The following is an 18,177-nucleotide window of genomic DNA, read 5'->3' as shown; positions in this document are numbered from 1 at the left end:
CATTGTGGGTACAAAACGTGATAAGAAATAGGCAGAGTAGAAACGAATAGGAAGTCATTCTTGAGGTATCGTTCAGAGATCATGGTGCTGTACCAAAGTTTGCAACTTATTTAAATACCACAGACATTAGCGAGAGGTCTCTGCAATCCGCAGTGACGTACGGGAGGCACTCCTGAAGACCACGCCTATCCTTTCAGCACTGCAGCGCGCTCTCACTGAGGTCAATATAGTGTCCAGCATGCAAAAGTTCACCCCATTTAGTGACCTCAGCTACAGCCGTCAACATCATAGTGTAGGTCCAACGAACAGTTAAAGTCTCTCATGAAACGTACTGTTGTAAATGTGAAACATTGTACCTCAAGAGAGCAGTTTGTTACTTAGTGCATCAAGTGATGCTTTAGTTGCCAGTGACAGTTATAATTATCCTGTAGTCCTGCGGCAAAGAACTATGTCAAACTTACGTAAATATTATATTCATTTACGTAATAAAGTGAACTAATATTTCACGTGTTCTGTGGTAGATCGATGAGCCTTATTCCAGGGCAATCAAAGAACCCACAGTTATGGCTGGACGTCAGTGTCTTCGTCTCGTCGCAACAATTCGTGCGATGATACGACTCTCAAAATTGGGAAATTCACTTCCATAAGAAGCTTTGGATTGTACCCGTGGTCTAGGAATAGCGTCTCAGATTAGTAAACAAAACGTCCTCGGACACGTGTTCGAATCCCGCCACTGCATCAATTTTGATTAACAATTAGCTTTGGCGACCGAAGACTTCCGGCGTAAGACGTCACGCTCATTCTGTCAACGGCCCTGTCAAAGAGGGCGGAGCAGCGGACAGAGGTTCAAGGCACTCTCTTGTCTATGGGGAAGAAAACTGCCCCTAAAGCAATCGAAACCACTACTTTAAAGAAACGTAATGTGTATCCACAGGATATGTGGTCTGTAATCGAAAGAGTTTCATGATGATCTCTCCACTGGCAAAAGATTCCGGAATAGTCCCCCATAATATCAACAGCAGCAGAAAATGGTATAACGGAAGCAGGATTTTTTATGAGTAGGAAAGTAGGGCAGAGATTGTGTTACTGCGCAGGGTTGTTCTTATCAGAATCGCCAGCAAACCAACACCGACAACGGTAGTTCAGGTATATATGGCGAAGTCGCAAGCTGAAGATGAAGAGAGAGAGAAAGCTCGTAAAGGGAGATGAAAAGCTAATATTCATGAGGGACTGGAGTGCACTTGTAGGGGAAGGAGTAGAAGAAAAGGTTAAGGCGAATATGGGCTTGGGACAATCAATGAGAGAGGAGGAAGACTAATTGAGTTCTGTAATAAATTTCAGGTAGTAATAGAGAATATTCTGTTCAAGAACCACAAGATGAGGACGTATACTTCGAAAAGGCCGGGTGATACGCGAAGATTTCAGTGCGATTACATCATGGTCAGACAGAGATTCCGAAATGAGATTCTGGATTGTAAGGCGTACCCAGGATCAGATATAGATTCAGATCACAATATGGTAGTGCTGAAGAGTAAGCTGAAGTTTAAGACTTTAGTCAGGAAGAATCAATAAGCATATAAGTTGGATATCAAAGTACTAAGGAATGACGAGATAATCTTGAAGTTCACTAAGATTATGCATCCAGCAACAACGAATAACTCAGTAGGCAGTAGAGTTGGAGAGAAATGGACATCTCTGAAAAGAAACATCACGGAAGTTATAAAGAAAAACATAGATACAAAGAAGGTAACTGCGAAGAAACCGTGGGTAACAGAAGAAATACTTCAATTGATCTAAGAAAGAAGGAAGTACAAAAACGTTCCCGGAAACTCAGGAATACAGAAATACAAGTTGTTGAGGAATGAAATAAATACGAAGTGCAGGGCAAGTAAGACGAAATGGCCGTATGAAAAATATGAAGTAAACGAAAAGAAAATGATTGTTGGAAGGACAGACTCAGCATACAGCAAAGTCAAAACAACCTACGGTGACATTAAAAGCATGGGTGGTAACATTAAGAATGTAACGGGAATTCCACTGTTAAACGCAGAGAAGAGAGCGGGTAGATGGAAAGAATACAATGAAAGCGTCTACGAGGGGGAAGATTTGTCTGATGTGACATAAGAAGAAACAAGAATCGATTTAGAAGAGATAGGGGATCCAGTACTGGAATCAGATTTTAAAAGAACTTTGGAGGACTTACGATTAAATAAGGCAGAAGGAGTTGATAACATTCCATCAGAATTTCATCGGGGGAAATGGCAACAAAACGACAAGTCACGTTGGTGTGTAGAATGTATGAGTTTGGCAACATACTATTTGACTTTCGAAAAATATCATCCACACAATTCCGAATAGCGCAAGAGCTGGCAAGTGCGAGATTTATGGCACAGACGAATGGAAAAGAAAGTAGAGGATGTGCTAGATGACCACCAGTTTGGCTTTAGGAAAGGTAAAGGCACGAGACAGGTAATTCTGACGTTGCGGTTGATAATGGAAGCAAGACTAAAGACAAATCAAGACACTTTCATAGGATTTGTCGACCTGGAAAAAGCGTTCGACGATGTAAAATGGTGCAAGATGTTCGAAATTCTGAGAAAAATGGGGGTAAGCTATAGGGAGAGACGGGTAATATACAATATGTACAAGAGTCAAGAGGGAACAATAAGAGTGGACTACCAAGAACGAAATGCGCGGATTAAAAGTGTGTAAGACAGGGATTTAGGCTTTCGCCCCTACTGTTCAGTCTGTACACCGTAGAAGCAATGGTGGAAATAAAAGAAATTTTTGGAGGTGGAATAAAAATTCAAGGTGAAAGTGTATCAATGATGAGATTCTCTGATGACATTGCTATTCTGAGTGAAAGTGAAGAAGAATTTCATGACCCGCTGAATGGAATAAACAATCTAATAACTACAGAATATGGATTGAGAGTAAATCGAAGAAAGACGAAAGTAATAAGAAGTAGGAGAAATGGGAAGAGCTAGAAACTTAACATCAGGATTGATGGTCACGAAGTAGATGAAGTTAAGGAATTCTGCTACCTAGGCAGTAAAATAACAAATGACGGACGGAGGAAGGAGAACACCAAAAGCAGATTAGAATGGGAAAAAGGGCATTCCTGACCAAGAGAAGTTTGCTGGTATCAAACATAGGCCTTAATTTGAGGAATAAATTTCTGAGAATGTACGTCTGGAGTACAAAATTGTATGGTAGTGAAACATGGACACCGGGAAAACCGGAACAGAAGACAATCGACGAATTTGACATGTGGTGCTACAGACGAATGTTGAAAATTAGGTGGACTGGTAGAATAAGGAATGAGGAGGTTCTGCGCAGAACCGGAGTGGAAAAGTATACGTGGAAAACACTAACAAGGAGAAGGGACGGGATGAAAGGACATCTGTTAAGGCATCAGGGACGGACTTCCATGGTACTAGAGGGAGCAGTAGAGGGCAAAAACTGTACAGGAAGACAGAGCTTGGAATACATCCAGCAGATAATTGAGGACGAAGGTTGCCAGAATAATTCGAGCGGGCCACAGCCAGAAAAGAGAGAGAGAGAGAGAGAGAAGCTTTGAGACACTGTCATGTCCTGACAGCGGGAGGGGAATTGGGGGGGGGGGGGGGGTCGACAAGGTGTACACGTCTGCACCTCATCACAGAACGGGGATTTTGGAGAGTTATCCGCCCTGTAAAGTAGGATTGGCGGCGATCTGTGGCAGATCAGGTAACTCTGGTGCAGGCAAAACTGTTTAATATCACAGCGCTCAGTGTACATTGTTAAAGGTAGTACCCCACAACAATGGACTGATATGTGTTTCCATGATGATGGAACGACGTCGTCAGTTACCATTTGAGGCAGTACCTGACAGTCGAGATAGGGATGTGAGCCAACAGAAACGCGTCGCCTGGTCGGATGAATCCTGTTACATCAGGTCCATGGTCTTATGTTGATGCGGAGTTACCCGGATGAACGACTGTTCCAAACGTGCATCACGTCACGCACGCTTGGCGCTGTGGGCAGTTCCTTGGCTTCTATGGGACCTATGGCAGTAACTGAAGGCACCGTGACACATGTGGACTAAGTGAAAATTGTTGCATGTCACCTATACCCATTCATGCTTGATATCTTCCTCGGAGACATCTTCCAGCAGGTTAACTGTCATTGTTACAAGGCCAGAATCAAGGAACAGTGGTTTGAGGAACTTGACAGTAAACTCACACTGATGTCTTGTCCACTAATTCGTCTGGTGTGGACCTGATGGAAGATATCTGGGACGAGTTCGGTGCTAACAAAAAAATGGCTCTGAGCACTATGGGACTCAACTGCTGTGGTCATAAGTCCCATAGAACTTAGAACTACTTAAACCTAACTAACCTAAGGACATCACACACATCCATGCCCGAGGCAGGATTCGAACCTGCGACCGTAGCTGTCGCGCTGTTCCAGACTGATGCGCCTAGAACCGCTCGGCCACCCCGGCCGGCTGACCAGTTTCGGTCTAAATTTTCTGCCTCAGTAACTGTTCATTCTTGTATTGCATCACAGAGGCTACTAAGTAAAATTTCACTGGAAAAACTAACAACCAAAGATACAGTACAAATTAAGAGTGCATAATTTCATTTATTCTGTATTTAGCTTAGCGAGTGACTTCTGCTGGCTTCGTATGTATTTTATTGTTGCTACTTTAAGAGCCAAATGAATTGCTCATTTTCGCAAAGTAAATTCAGTTCCACCTTTCAACAATCAAAAGTAAATTGCTTGCCTCTTTCTAAAGATTGCATTACGTTACAATGGGGTTACTGAAAGTAATTTTTTACATAACAAAGTTTAAGTTAAGCCAATCGCTCATTTAAGCAGTAACTGCATTTAATTTTACTTTTAAAATTTAGTATTTCAGAATAAGTAATTGCAAGCTCAGTGCTTTCTGATTCATTTATTTTCTCGTGAACTGTTGTGCTGGGGAAAAGCGTGACAACCTTTTGTTGCCATGCCGGTGATTATTTACTTAAATTTCTTTGCCATTACGTTTCTCAAGGTTCTGGAGATTCATTTCCCTAGTGGACTGGCTACCGTTTAATTATCCCTTCTTTTTAACTAATCAGTGTGTTTTTGTGTTATCAGTGATTTTTGTAGTAAACATTACGTGGTACCCTTTTTCCCCCCTGAGCGGTTCGTGAGCTATTGCACTATATTCTATCCATTCCAAAATTATCTTCAGTATTTAGCTTAAGTTTAGAATAGATTTTTCTTTCAGAAGAGTCTGTTGTACACTTTCCTCCAACTAACCGGTGTTATTTTTCTTCGATATCGATGGCCTTACTCATTGTAAAATTTCATTAGTCATATGCGATAACGGTCAGTTATATTACAATCTAATAGGGGCAATTAGGAAGTGGAAGGTTACACACTCCTCTCGTCCTTCCAAGAACTGATCCGACGCCCTCGACTTGCTGACCAAGTGGGCATAAAAGAGAAACAGAAAAAAGGAGCAGAAAGGAAAGACCCCCACAAAAAAAGGTAATTGGAATATCAAATCATTAGAGTGCATAGTACTCAATCACTGTATGTGTATATAAAATAACGGCCCACACACAATTAATAAAATTTTCATAATCGATAAAATGGGAGATGTAAGAGTCTGAAGGGCCTAGCATCCGGCAGATGGATGCCCCAGAATGGCCTGCGGTGTTTCATGAGCAGGAGATAACGACCACCTCTCGCTGTGGTCGACTATGTATGACATCTGTGTTCTTTGAATACCTGACTTTCTCTGATAGTGAGCAGAGAGTAATAAACTATATGTGAAACTTCTCACTGATGCATGCTCTCTCAGACTGACTATCTTCTATTAGTGACATTCCATGCCATAGATTACTGTGAATCACACTGCAGAACAGCGCGTCACGTTTATTATTATTGAAGTTAACCTTAGTACCTGTCACCGACGACCACTGGTTTCAATAATCCAAGAATGCAGCTCTTTATTATTAGTAAATTTTATAATTTACGTGTTCTGATACCGTCTTTCTGATGTATCTGATGTAACACAAGGCGTTTGAACAGCATGAATGCTTTTTTTTCCTAAGAAAAATGAAGCATGTATTCAGGCACTTCGATAAGATTACGTGCAGTACTTGACAGGATTAGATAACTGACATAAAATGTGAAGTTAAATACGAATGGTAGATTAACATTAATCTATAATGCAACAAAACGGAAAATAGTACACACCAGAGGCTGTCACAGAGTTCAAGTGCCGGCCGAAGTGGCCGTGCGGTTCTAGGCGCTGCAGTCTGGAACCGCGAGACCGCTACGGTCGCAGGTTTGAATCCCACCTCGGGCATGGATGTGTGTGATGTCCTCAGGCTAGTTAGGTTTAACTAGTTCTAAGTTCTAGGGGACTGATGACCTCAGAAGTTGAGACCCATAGTGCTCAGAGCCATTTTTTAGAGTTCAAGTGTTATTGCGCAGTAAAAACTGCAGCTCTGGTATACGGGACGTTTATACTCTCTTAAGAATGTTGGTGAACCACAGAGGGCACACTTGTAGCACGTATTTACTACGACTCGGCTCGAGTTATTACAGCTATAGAGTAAAGTGAAAAGCAGACTTTCGAGAAACGTGACTACCTGCTTGAGTCTTGTGAGACTCTTTCTGCTTAGGCTATCATCACTGCTGTCATTACTACCAGCCCAAATGGTTTGTCTTGGTTTTATATTTTCCTGTCCTGTTCTGAGAAGTTACTTTACGTTACTCAGGGAGGTGAAAAGAGCGTTAAGACTACCACGTATAAACAGAGCGATGGTCAAGCGCCGGTGAAATCGAAAGTTTTCCTGTCATTCATTAAGGACGTGGCTCATCACACACGAGAAATATTGAAAAAAAGCGGAACATCGCCTTAATTTACACACCCGCACGGAAGATACAAGATCACCTAAAAGGTGACGCTCGCGAACTCCTTGAAAAAGCTGGAATTTATAGGACTCCGTGTAATTGCGGGGATGTGTACACGGGTACTACAAAAAGAACTGTCAAAAAACGACCACAGAAAAACAAGCGTAATTGATAGGTCAGCTGTTGCGGAACGTGCTTTGCAGCTAGGAGACAACCACATTCATTTTTATGGGACTACAGTACTGGCAGCCACAAACGTATACCATGAAAAGTTATACAGAGACGCCATAGAGATCGTAAAATACCCCCGGAATTTCAGTAGGAAGGAGGAGGGCGTGAAATTGAATAAAATCTGGATTCCGGTGCTGAAGAAGATGTGTGTCAGTCTCCCACCATGGGATGAGAGCAACAGCGGACGACGGCAATCGACAACTGCCAATTGCGCTCGCGTATTCAAAACATGTGACGTCACGTCACTGGGAGGAAGCTCGAGGAAGCGGAGGTTTGCTGTACTGAGTAGCGAGCCAGGGTGTAATCGGACATTCAAAAAAGCTATGATCCTCCATGAAAATGTTCTCCACAGATGGGGACGAAATGTCGGATTTTAAGGTGAAATCCATTAGACCACGGTCTAATAACCCGGAATATTTTATTAACAATTTCAGTCATTGATCACATAATTTGGTGATTATGTCGATTTCGACAAAGGAGTCCCTATCAATAGCCCATAACAACTATGTTCTAGAAGTGAGCATTTCACTGAGACCGCTGCGAGAGTACTTACGGGCTAGTGATAAGGGCTAGACAACTGAAACCGGTGTAGCCACCAAACAATTTACATAAGCACTGACTGAAATAAACTTTATAGTGCAAAGTAAGGTGCTCATTGATGTTCTCAAACTATGACACAGCAAATGTGAAAGAAATGTATCTGTTTGAAAGTAAACAAGTTGCAAGAAGACAGAGAGACACACGATTTGTATTCAGAAAGAAAGGAGCGCAGATACTGCTTCGACACTACCCATAGTCAAATTTACTGTTATCTGCCTAACTCACTTGAAGGGAATAGCGACATGGTTTTTGTTTCCTGTTATCTGTCCAACTCACATGAAGGCAATATTGGCATGGTTTGCTGAAGATGGTAACAAACAGTATCCTTCCAACTGAACCTGACTCTAGGAATATTGAAGGTGACGGAACATGAAATTCTGATCTTCCTTCCTTTCTAATTGCCAGAGAACAGTTTTCACAAAGTCTGTGAGAAGGCTGAGGCTTGATTATACAAACAGGACTCAAATCGAACATTGCTTACTACAGAGATATATTTAATTGAGACTTGTAATTATCTATACAAATGTTTTTATTATGAATGGAATACTGACTTGACTGGCTGATACTTCGTGTCTCTCATATACGCTCATCTTCTTCCAGCAAACGCAGTACACTTAGGCTTATTTGTATTCCGGGGAAACGACGGTCCGCATTTCACTGTGATGAAGTGAACGGCTGTCTTCTGAAAGTGAAAGCCAGGTCTTCCATTAGAAAGATGACATACGTTCACCAGCGTTCAGAAAGGAACACGTATTACCTTCTGGGGCGACTCAGCGCTTGCGAAACGTTTCACAAACCGCGTGAGACGCTTCGTGATTAAACGACATTAACATTATGCCGTCCGGCGACGCCACTGTGGTGTCGTGTGCGAAATATCGGTCAACGGCCGGCGACACCGCAGTGGTGTCGTGTGCATAGTATCGCTCAGTGGCCGGCGACACCACAGTGGTGTGTTGAGCATAGTATCGCGTAGTGGCCAGCGACAGCACTTTAGTATCTTTTGCATTCTGTTGGTGTTTTGTTTAGGTAACAATAAGTTACACAACGACAGCAAGTTTTTTTGTTTTTGTAAGTACTTGTGGCCTTTCATCATGGCAGACGAAAGAGACAATAGGATTATTTACGATGAATTCGCTGATGTCTTGTCTGACGTTCCAAACGACTTGGAGATTGGATATCAAAACATGAAAGTGAAGCAGAATCGTAGGAAGATAGTGAAATACCACCAAAAAGAATTCGGCGAACGCTACGGTTGCCAACTGATTCAGCTGAATCGGATGAAGAGGACAGTGCACAGTGGTCAGACTTTGATTTACCGAGGACCAACAATAAATTTGAAGGATCCCCGGATCCAAACATACTTCCCAAAGATACAAAGAGCGTCGAGGATATGTTACAATTATGTATTGGGAACGATCTAATTTAATATATTAGCAACAAGTACTATTGTCAAAATTGTAAGAGAAGGAAACTGGATTAAAAAATTCCAAATTTGTCGAAGTTACGGGACCCGATCTTAGAAAATGGTTTGGGCCTGCTATCCTTATGGGAACTGTAAAAAAAGCATGAATCGATGATTTTGGTCAACGATGGACACACCGATATTTCGCAAAACGATGTCCCGCAACCGATTCAGACAGATATCATCATTTTTACATTTTTTCCGACAGCAACAATAAACCAAATAATGCCGACTGGCTTGTCAAAGTGCATTTCGCAATTGATTATTTTTCCAAAAAGTTTAAAAAAACATTTAATCTAAGTCAAATCATCTGAACTGATGAAGGAATGATACCGGTGGCGTGGACGGCTAATTTTAAAGTTTACAATCCGTCGAAAATTACGAAATACGGCATACTGATTCGGATGCTGTGTGATTCGAGTACAGGATACATTTCCTCGTTTAAGATATGTTCCTGCCCTGAACAGCCTTTAACAGAAACAGTGATGGAACTATTGACACCTTGTGATGGAGAGTGCCATCACTCGCAGAGAACTTGCAGAGAAGTTACTTGAAAAGAAAATTCGAGTTTGTGGAACGATACGGAAAAATAGAGGATTTCAGGAAAATTAAAGCGCGCAAAAGTCAGTGTGTTTGAAGCTTGTCATCAACCGAAAAGTGACAAGCGGCCGGCGACAAGCCAAGTAATCCGAAATAGCGCTGCCGGCGCCAAGCGAATAAACTTGTACGAGACGTGCTGACGGCAAAGCGTTAAGATTTTACTTACAACATAAAGTACAGGGAGATTCAAGTTCTTGGACGATTTAGTAAAGTTGTATTTCCATCAACTTCGAGCATGAACATATGGTACTACATGCACATCAGGAACGGTAATTTGAAGTTTCGATGCTGACATTTAATTGAGCACATGATCTGATTAGTATCTTTTGCGTCCAAGATGCTAACAAGAATAATGTATAGAAGAATAGGAAAGAGCTGTTAGATTAGTTTGGCTTTAGAAAATGTAAAGGCACGAGAGAGGTAGTTGTGGCGCTGCCCTTGATAAGGGAAACAAGACTTTTAAAAGAATCAGAGCACATTCATACACTTTGTTCAAATAGAAGAAGAATTCTAGAATGTAAAATGGTGCAAGGTGTTCGAATTTCTAGGGACAATATGTGTACGCTATAGGAAGAGCCACGTTATATACAATAAGTAAAAAAAAACCAAGAGGGAAAAATAGTAATGGAAGATAAAGAACGGTGTACATGGATTAGATAGAGAGTAAAACAGGGTTGCAAACTTTCTTTCCTACTCTCAATTTATACGTCGAAGAAGGAATAACGAAATAAAAGAAAACTTCAGCAATGGAATTAAAATTCTGAGTGAAATGATATCAATGATGTTGTTCTCTAATGACATTGCAGACACTCCAAGTGAGGAAGAACTGCAGTGGAAAATGTAATAAGCACACAATGTGGGCTGAGAGTAAACTGAAGACAGAGAGAAGTAACTAGCAGCGGAAATGAGACAACAAAGCAGAAGAAATGAAAAACTTGTGCTACTATGGCAGCAAAATATACTTGTACGGTATAAGGAGGAAGATAAAGCTGACTAACTCATGCAGAGACGTTATTCCTGGATGAATATGTCTACTAGTGTCAAACAGCGGCCTCAATTTGATGAAGAAATTTCTGAGAATGCACGTTTAGAGCGCAGCATTGTGTGGAAGTGAGTCATGGACCGTGGAAAACCGGAAAGAGGAAACTCTAACTTTAAAATTTGTGTCTGGATAAGGATGTTGAAAATTACATAGACTGATAAGATAAGAAGTGAGGAGGTTCTCCGCAGAAACAGGAGGTGAGGAAGACGTGGAAAACATTGACAAGAAGAAGGAACAGGGAGACTGACCATGTGCTAGGAGATGAGGGAAGAACTTCCATGTTACTAGAGGTAGAGAGGGAGGACACGGAAAGAGAGGGGTTGATCCCTTAGGAATTCACACACATTTGAAGACAGGGGTTGGAATATATCCAACAAATAACTAAGAGCGTTAGGTGCAATAATTTGCTACTCTGAGACGAAGAGGTTGGCATAGAAGAGGAATTCGTGGGGACCGCATTAAACCAGCCTGAAATGCTGAACCACAACAAAAGCCGTTAAATGTTTACCTTAGTGCTGGCGTTGTTGGAAAAAGATCAGATCCTTGTTGCCATTAAGCCATCCATACATGGAGCTACGCAAAAGGAACTAGTTTGTAACTCGATTTTGCGTCAGATCGCTTGGGAGTCACTATAGAATGCCGCACACGGCGCTACCAATTAGAAACTTGCAAGTAACCAGTTCCAAGTGATTTCTTGTGCTGATCGCCATCGGATGTAGCACTTCAGTTCCAAGAAATGAAGTACGTTTCTGCGATGACGAATGAACTACTTTTAATATTAAATTTCTTGACGTAATTCCAAATTCGCATTCTATTGCTTTTCTTCCTATGCTCTCTTCGCCCTATTTTCTGATTTTTTTATGAGAATGGTGTTACTAAGTATGAATGCTCTACATCTGCCACAAATTTTCTAGGAAAAGTTTAATTCCACTTCCTTCTACGTATAAATTGACAGTAGGAGAGAAAGTTTGCATCCCTGTTTCTTTACTCTGTCTCATCCGGGTACATCGTTCTTGATCTTCCATTATTACTTTTCCTTCTTGGTTTTTGTACATATTGTATATTAAATGCCTCTCCCTATAGTGTACACACATTTTCCCGAGAAATTCGAACATCTTGTCCATTTTACATTCTAGAATTCTTCTTCTATTTTAACAAAGCGTATGATTGTGCTTTGATTTTTCTTAAGTCTTGTTTCTCTTATCAAGCGCTGCATCACAACTACCTCTCGTGCCTTTACATTTTGTAATGCCAAACTAATCTAACAGCTCTTTCCTATTCTTCTATACGTTATTCTTATTATCACCTTGGACGCAAAATATACTAATCAGATAACATGCTCAATTAAATGTCAGCATCGAAACTTCAAAATGCCATCCTCGATATGCATGTAATACCATACGTTCATGCTCGATGTTTATGGAAATACAACTTTACAAAATCGTCCAAGAACTTGAATCGCCCAAGATTATATGTCGTAAGCCACTTCTTAATGCAGTTTAATCATGAAGCGTCTCGCGTGGTTTGTGAAATGTTACGCAAGCGCTGAGTCGCATCAGAAGGTAATACGTGTTCCTTTCTGAACGCTGGTCAACGTATGTCATCTTTCTAATGGAAGATCTGGCTTTCACTTCAGAAAATAGCCATTCACTTCATCACAGTGAAATGCGGACCGTCGGTTCTCCGCAATACGAATAAGCATTACTAGACTGCGTTTGCTGGAAGAAGATGAACGTATATGAGAGGCACGATGCACCGGCCAGTAAACTTTGTCAGTATTCCATTCATAATAAAAAACTTTGTATAGATAAGTACAAGATTCAATCAAATATATCTCTGTGGTAAGCAATGTTCGATTTATGTCTTCTTTGTATGAGCAAGACTCAATCTCCTCACAGACTTCGTGAAAAACGTTCTCTAACAATTAGAAAGGAAGGAAGATCAAAATTTGATGTTCCTTCAACATCGATATCCATAGAGTTGAAAGTATACTGTTTCCTACTACCTTCAAGAGTGTTATACAGATACTCATCATAAATTAATCTTCATGAGGATGGAATATCGAAGCCTGCATACACTACCCAGTGTTTGACTGGAGAAGTGCAAGATATTCCTCCGTCACTATTCCTCTCTTCATATTCATCTTCCATGGTAGTAAATAATCCATTAGCATCGCAGCATGCTATTAATACAATAGGGTGATCTAATTTCCAAGTGAAGTTTCGCCCATACCTCATTCTTGGTTTGATTCCCACGCGAGGTACCAGGTACCGACACAGCACTGAAGATGCGTAACTGGACCAGAATTCGGCTGTATTTATCCAGTCCACTCCTTTTGGTAGTAGATATAAGTCCCAAAATAGAAGGATAAATTTGAATCAGCTTATACGCATTACTCATTTTTATCGTAATTCTCTAATTGTTTTGCGTTTTTAGACCCTAGGAGCGAGGTTATATTTTTGCTTGAAGGCAAACAGAAATGCGGGCAATTACGAATTATCAGTTCGGAACATGAAAGCAGTTCTTATTTGCTGTAAATACATTAAATAACCTTCCATACCACAGAGAGATAACATTCGTTCCGTGCACTGACGCATACTTTCCCTATTGCATTGTGCTATGTTTCGGCTAGAGAAATCATCTTTACTATATTACTGTTTAATCAGTCTGTATAAGACTACGAACTACCAACCTGTTTGTCTGCAGCTGCCTCGCTACCACAAATAGCCTGCAGTATTCGTTTTTTTTTTTCTTTTTTCATTCGGTCGTAATAATATTTCACCATTACGTTTTACAGTGACTCTGAATCATCATTCAGATTCCGAGTGTAAGACGACACAATGGTTAAGAGTAATACAAAACAGTAACCCCTGTCATCCATACTCGCACATTACAACTACCGATGGGTCAGTCCCTCCAGAATAGCGTCGTGTGCTGACGGCCAATATATGCAAATAGTTGCAGTGTTGTTAGGCACGCGTTCCCAACTGATACAGACACATTTTCAGAGCCACATTTTCGACGGATGACTTACGCGGTACTGCGGTGCCGCGATCATCGTTTTCGGCGTACGGAAAATAGCGTTACTCTAGCGGTGAGCACTGACAACAAAGCAATACACGGTAATTGTTCAGCGTTCCTCGCGCTCGGTTCCCCTATCCGGAATGTGGTGAACGGCTGTTACATGAGTCTCGTTCACATCCGCATTTATACGCATTGCTAAATTAGTTGTCTGTTGCGTTTTTCTGTCCGTATGTAACAGCTATTCTCAGGAACTACAGTACGGATTTTGATATGGCTTTCAATAATACACTCATGCTCATAAATTAAGGATAGTTGCAGAATGTGGTGCCACACAACGTGGCGCTGCACAAAACTGGCGCTAATAACATAGACACATAGGGAACATACATGACACAGATCTTTAAGTCCACGGTACTGATGATAGATTGAGAGAACCGTCTCGAAACACATGTGCTACAAAACGCCACCGATGGTATCTGGTTCCTGGTTTACGCCAGATGAAAACCCGGTGAGAATCACTGTTCAGACTGAACCTGGACTCGTTCGTGAACATAGCCTGGGACCACTGTTCAAATGACCGTGTACTGTATTCTTGACACCAGGCTCTACGGGCTCTCCTGCGACCAGGGGTCAGTGGAATGTACCTTGCAGGTCTCTGGGCGAATAAACCATGTCTGTTCAGTCGTCTGTAGATTGCGTGTCTGGAGACAACTGTTCCAGTAGCTGTGCTAAGGTTCCAAGCAAGGCTACCTGCAGTACTCTGTGGCCGCCAGCGGGCACTGATAGTGATATATCGGTCTACTTGTGGTGTTGTACACTGTGGAAGTCCCGTACTGTAACGCCTGGACACGTTATCTGTGTGCTGGAATCGTTCCCATAATCTTGAGATCACACTTTGTGGCACACAGAGGGCCTGTGCTACGACCTGCTGCGTTTGACCAGCCTCCAGTCGCCCTAGTATTCTACCCCTCATAACGTCATCAATATGTGTTCTTTGAGCCACTTTCAACAGACAGACACCATTAGTACGTCTGAAAACATCTGCACACTTACTCGCTGCACCGTAATCTGACATTCACCACCCTCTGCGTATGTGGACTGCTGGCAGCGCCACCGTGCTACGACCGCAGGTCAAATGCACTGCAAGGTCATACCCCGAGGTGGTTTAAACCCGCAAACCGCCCACCAGAGCTTTATTTCACCATGTATCAGCATTATCCTCAATTTATGACCATGAGTGTAGATAGACTGATTCGCAATAAATATTTGTGTATAATTATTCCCTCCGTCCATAGTTACTTATTGTGAATCCCGGGCAGGTCGTTAGTTTCTGTCTATACGCCGCAAATGAATATTTCGTCCATACAGGACAGCATCATGAGACCTGAAATTGTTGACAAACGTAAATAAAACAGTGGTGTAAAATTCCCCTTAATTCTCCAAAACCAATTACTGTCAGGCCACTTCTTTAAGAATTAACCTCTACATTAAAGTTAAATATATAAAACGAAATTACGACCTTAGACACAGCTCTAAAAGTGGGAAATTTGCACAAAATTTCACTCTAACTAACACTATTTGACTGGAGCAGATGTTGGCTGTGATTTAGACCTGATTGTAAATATATTTTTCGATACAGGCTAAAGCCTACAACTGAATATATGTGAAGAAGTCGAACAGAAACAATGATTAAACTCAGTACTCAAATTTATTCATAAATAGATTTATGGGGTCACCGTATAAACGGGCAGTCAATTTCTGAGATAATTATATCTGTCAAAATTTGAATGAAGATTAAACGGAAAGCAATTTTACTTCCCAACCAGATATAGTACTTCTTGCCGTCTTAAGAATTTACTCCCTTCCGATGTTCAGAGATGTCTGACAACCAGACTCCCCGAAAAAAAAAATACACCTGGAAAGACGACGTCGATTTTGATCCGATGACGGCATGGGCCACCCGAGGGATAACAGATGTACTGATAATGATTTGAACGTCGTCCGCCGACAGATAGCGTAGTGGGGTAAGCTACCCGAGCGCCCTCTGTGTCTATTAATACAGATTGATCGTACCCAGAAGGCTCAGTGTGGCGCAGACGTGTGAAGCAAGCAGGCACCAGTGCCACAGAGACGCATTCATGCTTCCTACAGCCAAAAGAACGAGTTTGAGCGGGGTCAAATTGAGGCCTTCTGTGTGGCGGGATGGTCCTTTCGGGGAACTGCCACACAAATTGGACTTGCTGCATCAGTTGTGCAATGATGGCGAAATGGGTGGTCACTTGAACATTTTGACACCAGTACAAGAGTTTTAGGACGTCCGTCCATGTTACACTAATGCACGAATATCAGTGGCAGGTCGCACAGCTACCACAGCACATACAGGGTTATTACAAATGATTGAAGCGATTTCACAGCTCTACAATAACTTTATTATTTGAGATATTTTCACAATGCTTTGCACACACATACAAAAACTCAAAAAGTTTTTTTAGGCATTCACAAATGTTCGATATGTGCCCCTTTAGTGATTCGGCGGGCATCAAGCCGATAATCAAGTTCCTTCCACACTCGGCGCAGCATGTCCCCATCAATGAGTTCGAAAGCATCGTTGATGCGAGCTCGCAGTTCTGGCACGTTTCTTGGTAGAGGAGGTTTAAACACTGAATCTTTCACATAACCCCACAGAAAGAAATCGCATGGAGTTAAGTCGGGAGAGCGTTGAGGCCATGACATGAATTGCTGATCATGATCTCCATCACGACCGATCCATCGGTTTTCTAATCTCCTGTTTAAGAAATGCCGAACATCATGATGGAAGTGCGGTGGAGCACCATCCTGTTGAAAGATGAAGTCGGCGCTGTCGGTTTCCAGTTGTGGCATGAGCCAATTTTCCAGCATGTCCAGAACCACGTGTCCTGTAACGTTTTTTTCGCGGAAGAAAAAGGGGCCGTAAACTTTAAACCGTGAGATTGCACAAAACACGTTAACTTTTGGTGAATTGTGAATTTGCTGCACGAATGCGTGAGGATTCTCTACCGCCCAGATTCGCACATTGTGTCTGTTCACTTCACCATTAAGAAAAAATGTTGCTTCATCACTGAAAACAAGTTTCGCACTGAACGCATCCTCTTCCATGAGCTGTTGCAACCGCGCCGAAAACTCAAAGCGTTTGACTTTGTCATCGGGTGTCAGGGCTTGTAGCAATTGTAAACGGTAAGGCTTCTGCTTTAGCCTTTTCCGTAAGATTTTCCAAACCGTCGGCTGTGGTACGTTTAGCTCCCTGCTTGCTTTATTCGTCGACTTCCGTGGGCTACGCGTGAAGCTTGCCCGCACGCGTTCAACCGTTTCTTCGCTCACTGCTGGCCGACCCGTTGATTTCCCCTTACAGAGGCATCCAGAAGCTTTAAACTGCGCATACCATCGCCGAATGGAGTTAGCAGTTGGTGGATCTTTGTTGAACTTCGTCCTGAAGTGTTGTTGCACTGTTATGACTGACTGATGTGTGTGCATTTCAAGCACGACATACGCTTTCTCGGCTCCTGTCGCCATTTTGTCTCACTGCGATCTCGAGCGCTCTGGCGGCAGAAACCTGAAGTGCGGCTTTTATGAGTTTTTCTACGTATCTGTAGTGTGTCTGTCGTGACCATATGTCAATGAATGGAGCTACAGTGAATTTATGAAATCGCATCAATCATTTGTAATAGCCCTGTATAAGAGTGCCTATGAGCCCAGACACGTCAACACGAACTCTTGAAAACCAGTTATTAGCAACTAGACTACGGACACACAAACCTCCAGCCTGTCGTACACTCACGCCGCAGCATCGACGTCCACGGATCGACTGGTGCCGTCAAAGGATCACTAGCAATATGGAATGGCCCGCAGTGGACTTCAACAGTGAAAGCAGATTGTGGCTGCACTCACGTGATAGTCGTATGCGCGTACGACGTAGAACTGATGAGCTCTGTCTCGTACAGTGCATTCGATCCAGACACAGTGGCCCCATCCCAAGCCTTACAGTCTGAGGTGCGATAAGCTACAACTCCAGTTCACCTTTGGTGTTTCTGGAGGGGGCACTAACCAGCACTCGGTAGGTCCATAATTTTGTTAAACCCGTTCTTTTGGCGTTCTTGCAGCAGGAAAGTGATGTGTTTTTCCAACAGGATAATGCTCGTCCGCACGGTGTCCTTGAAACTCAACATGCTCTGCAACACTTGCAGCAACTTTCCTGGCGAGCAGGTCTCCGGACTTATCTTCAATAGAGCACTTGTGGGATATGATGAGACGGGAGGTGGCTTATGCAACTCGTCAGCCAACA

Source organism: Schistocerca americana, chromosome 4 (assembly GCF_021461395.2).
Source record: "Schistocerca americana isolate TAMUIC-IGC-003095 chromosome 4, iqSchAmer2.1, whole genome shotgun sequence".
Classification (NCBI taxonomy): domain Eukaryota; kingdom Metazoa; phylum Arthropoda; class Insecta; order Orthoptera; family Acrididae; genus Schistocerca; species Schistocerca americana.
This window is presented reverse-complemented; position numbering follows the sequence as displayed.